At 30.4% G+C, this 4780-nt stretch overlaps 1 long non-coding RNA gene across 2 annotated transcripts; it reads right to left on the reverse strand.

The window, feature by feature from the left end:
- Positions 1-771: 771 nt before the first annotated feature.
- Positions 772-4067, reverse strand: LOC114263990 (uncharacterized). Of its 2 annotated transcripts, none has more exons than XR_014339936.1 (2): positions 3706-4067; positions 772-1011 (listed from the first exon to the last, which is right to left on the reverse strand). It is a non-coding gene; the product is annotated as an uncharacterized LOC114263990 (long non-coding RNA). The 2 variants fall into 2 exon arrangements; XR_014339935.1 differs by having other exon boundaries at positions 2179-4067.
- Positions 4068-4780: the final 713 nt, after the last annotated feature.

Consider the following 4780-nt stretch of genomic DNA (forward strand, 5'->3'; position numbering starts at 1 on the left):
TTATAAAAAAATAAAAAATAAAAAAAAATCAACTAATTTGTCAAACACAACTAATCAAGTTCAAATAATTAAAAAACTAAATAACTAACTCCACAAATATGTTGCTTTCACTTACATTTATATGGTGAGTGAATGGTAACTTATAAAATTTAGTTTAAAAAAAAATAGCAACTTTTAAGTACACAATGGAACGTTCCTTTGCTTTCCCAGTGACAAGATTTTCAATACAATGTTATTAGTTAGAACATGCATAACTTTTAAATTGAGAAATGTTCTATCTCTCAATTTCATCAAATAAATTACGGCACAGTCTTTTGCGACGGCACTTTGCAGTCGCTAATAATTTTTGAAATTTTTTAACTTTTTACGACAGTACTATTTTACCGTCGCTAAAAATATTACTTGAGACGACAAAAAATGTCGTCGCTAATAGTCATTTTTTTTTTTTGCAACGGCAAGAACATTATTTTTGCGACGGTGTAATGCCATCGCAAAAAGTATTAAAAATATGAAATTTTCTTTTTTTTGCGACAGTGTACTGCCGTCGCAAAAAATATTAAAAAAATAATAAAATTTCTATTTTTTACGACAATTTAGTGCCGTCGCAAAAAATAAAACCTGTAACAAAATCAATAAAAATAATAAAATTTTCTATTTTTTGTGACGATATAATGCCGTCACAAAAAAGAAAAAAAATCCTACAATAAAAATATTAAAATTTCTCCATATTAATTGCATAATAATATAAAAATTTCTATATAAAAATAACAATTTCTCCATAATAAAATATTCTTCCATTCATAATTACACATAAACAAAATTATCCCACTACATAATGTTCCATAATACATATATAATATTTAAATACATGATTTTTTTCATAATTCAAAATAACATAAACCAAAATTAAATGTTTTTCTCATCATTTTCCGTAGATAACAAAAACAAAAGTTGGCCACATTCTCCACAGGCATGCATTTCACAAAAAGCACACTCCTACATGGGAAATATCTGAAAAATAAAAATAAAAATAATTAATAACAATATAATTATGTATTAATGTTAATTACAAAAAAATATAAAAATTTAACTACTATAGCATCAAATACAATATTTTTTTTGTTAGTCATCAAATCCCACATGGATAATTAAACATCTCAATCAACAATGAGAACAGATGCATTTCTGAGAAAATTAAGCAATGGAAATAAGTTATGACACCTTCAAAGAAATGTCAGCCTTCTAGTATCTATACAAAAGTTCATCATCCTTCAATTAATTGGCATATACGCATATATTATGTTTGTACACATAAAAGTATAGATATATCCTAGACTGAGCTATATGCTACACAACAAAATGTAAACCTCTAGACCTATATACAACAGATATTTTATTCGTGGAGTTCCATAACTATGTTAATTTGTGGTTAAGCAAGCTCCAAATGCTCTTTTGGAAGAATCAAATTTTTATACACTACTCAAAACGGACTTATTAAAAACATAGTACTTTCTAATGTTGTAACTACAACCCACATACTATAAAATGACATCTAAGGATCCACTGATTAAGTATATATCACCAACAGGATTAAACTGGTTGCAAGTTACTGTGTCAAGGCAAATCCAAACAACAATCAAAAAATTAGCTAAAAGATCAACCAGAGAATGAAAAGAATGTGTTTCTTCTGACTCATAATGTGGACACTGATCTTTTACAAAAAAATGAATAAAATGAGTTGAGGCAGTTCCAAACTCATCCGGTTTTCTGAGTACCATAATTAAAGGCCAAACAAGGAGTTGAGACGAAAAGAGTATAACATTACACAAATGGGTAATTTTTACATAGGGGAGGAATCAAAATAAATTGTCCACATCACTTAATCTACAAGAAACTGCAAGTGCTATTTCTTAAAAAGTACGAACTATTTAATCATCTACCATAATCCAACCATTAACACTCTTCACCATTTAGATTGTTGTGATATCTAAAAGAGGAAGCATTATTACATTACAAAACAAATACACAGAGGAAAAATATTTATAAATACCATCATAGTTACATATTAGAGTCTAAAATTGCACAACAGTAAAACTTCAAAATCCAAAAATCATACTGTTAGCAATGATCTATTGAAGTTATGCATCAACCAAATGAAACTTTTTAGTTTAAAAGTACCCTGCAGGAGGAGGTTGAGGTCTATGAAGCGGGGGTTCAGAACGATATAATAAGGAATGGGAGTAGGAATACAAGAACATCACACAAAAAACCTCAAATGTCAATACAAACATTAAAGTAAGTCAATTAGCATGTCAGTGAGTCAGTGACTGCAGAAAAACAAGTGACACAGCAAGCAAATTTTCTTTTGGCAAATGGCCAACATAACTGGCAAGAATTTGATCAGAAATATGATGGCAACATGACAAAAAAATTCTCTTGATGTCCAAAACCAAACTACAAAAAAAAATGGTTGTATTATATAGTTTTGAACAACCTAACTAGTTAACTAACAACAAAACATATCAGAGGTTCAATAGGAAGCCTCGCAGACTCGCAGTAAACATTTCAAGAGTATCTACATATAATGTTTCCTCAATATAAACTTGATCAAAAAATTATACATTAGCTACTTCATTCACCACCCATACAACATGCAACCAAGTTATATATAAGTAACTTAACCAATTTAAACAATATTTCACAGTAAAGGGTAGGAAAAGGTAACAACAAAAGATTAATTATTTGGACTCTGCAAGAATAATAATCATATGCTACAATGCTACTAAAAATGCGAATAAAATACTACCAAAATAGCAGTGTAAGTGTAGCTAACTTGAGACTTGGACCATGACAGGTCAAGTACATCATCAAGATGCACTTGGAATGAACAAATTGGTTTTTTTCTGAAAGTGCAAACACAGTCTCTGGCACCATAATGTGATCCAGGGGTAAGAGAGTGATTGAAATGTAGAATCTCATATTATACAAAAAAAATTAAAAAAAAAATTAAAAAATAATTGTGAACTTAGAAAAAAGATGAAATACTCATGTTTCAATTGGTTTCCAAGGAAAAACATGGAAGTGATTGAAATGTAGAATCTCATATTATCTCCTTTTTGGACTTGTGTATATAGTAAAACAGGGGTAAGAGAGTTAGCTATTTTGTAATGACACCAGGTTCAAAGCATGAGGAGAAAATGTCTTAGAATGAAGTGTATTCATAAGCATTTTAATTCAACGGAACAATTCAATTTTATTGTCAAAAAACCCAAGAAGAGCATGAAGTGAAGAGTTTCTCAGCAAACATCATAAGAATAAATAGTCTAGTCCCAAAGATATATATTTGGTCATCACAAGCAAACGAAATGGAATTAATTGACAAATAATTGTTCTCCTCTGAAAAAAAAATCCTTTCAATTGGGAAGGAACAAAATGAATTTCTGCCAATTTGGGAGAAACCCTAATTTTAGAAATCTCTCTATATTTCGTGGCCCCGTTGTGTCATATAAAGAACCCACAAAAAGACTGAAGGACTAGATGCAACATTAAAATTCTACTTTCCCGTTGTGTCATATTGAAGAACCCAGAGAGCCACTAACACTATAGCATAATCAGCTCCCTCTTATATTCAAAGAGAGTTTACCAGACACGAACAAAGAGATGAAGAAAGCGCAACGCTACCCAAGCTGATATTCAAACCCTTACCAGAGATCGAAACGTACACTGATTGAATCGAATCAAAGACTCGCAAGAAGAAACCCTTCCGTGCCTTCTTTCAAGAAAATCATACTTGAATCTAAGATAGAAAGGCCACAGCTTGAAAATCGACCAACAGAGAGAGGGCAGAGGGTAGCGACCAAAGAGAGGTCATGATCGGCGCTGCTCATGATTCACTGTGCGAAAGAGGGACACGAAGAGGCATCACCGTTCGAGGGCGTGTAGTCGGCGGCACAAGAGAGCAAGAGGGCAAGAGGGAGAGGAAGAGAAGGCATACCTCTGCCGTGAGAGTGAGAGTGAGAGTGAGAGTGAAGTACAGTCGTCGTTGCAGCCCCCGCTAGTTTGATTAAAAAAATTATATATAACTACACTTATTTGGAAGGGGGATTAAAAAATACATATAATTACACTTAATTGAAAAGTGACATATAAAATAAATATTATTATATTTAATTAAATTAAATGTAATTAAAATATTTTATTTTCATTTGTCAAAGTGTGATATTTAATTATTTTTATAGTAGTGAATGTTAGTTGTTTGATGCCCTTTGAGTAAGATTTTGATATATAAAAAGTCAGTTTTGTTGTAGTGGTTTTTATTTATTTTTAATTACTAAGGTTGAAAATTTATTTATGGAAAATTTGCCCACAAGTCCTAGTTTTTGAAATGTTGAACCATTTAATCCTAAAAGTTTTCTTATGCTCCATTTAGTCCCATTTTTACATCAACATGATGTGAATGATGTAAATGATCTGATGTTTCATTCTATAATTTCAAAATTTATTGAAATCTGATGAACATTAGATGTTTTTCATCCTATATTTTCAAACATTATTGAAATTTGATGAACATTAGATGTTTGAAATCCAATGTTTGTAACATGACTCTGATGTTATTAACATTGTATCTGATGTTATTAACATTGTAATGGGACCTTTCAGTCTATAAGAAAACTTTTAGGACTAAACAGTACATAAGTTATTAATTTGGGATTTATTGGTGCATCCCCCTTTATTTATTTCATTTTTATTTTAATGAAAAAAAAATTATTATTGTTTTTTT

Source organism: Camellia sinensis, chromosome 9 (assembly GCF_055761805.1).
Source record: "Camellia sinensis isolate YWXY chromosome 9, ASM5576180v1, whole genome shotgun sequence".
In the NCBI taxonomy this organism is placed as follows: Eukaryota; Viridiplantae; Streptophyta; class Magnoliopsida; order Ericales; family Theaceae; genus Camellia; species Camellia sinensis.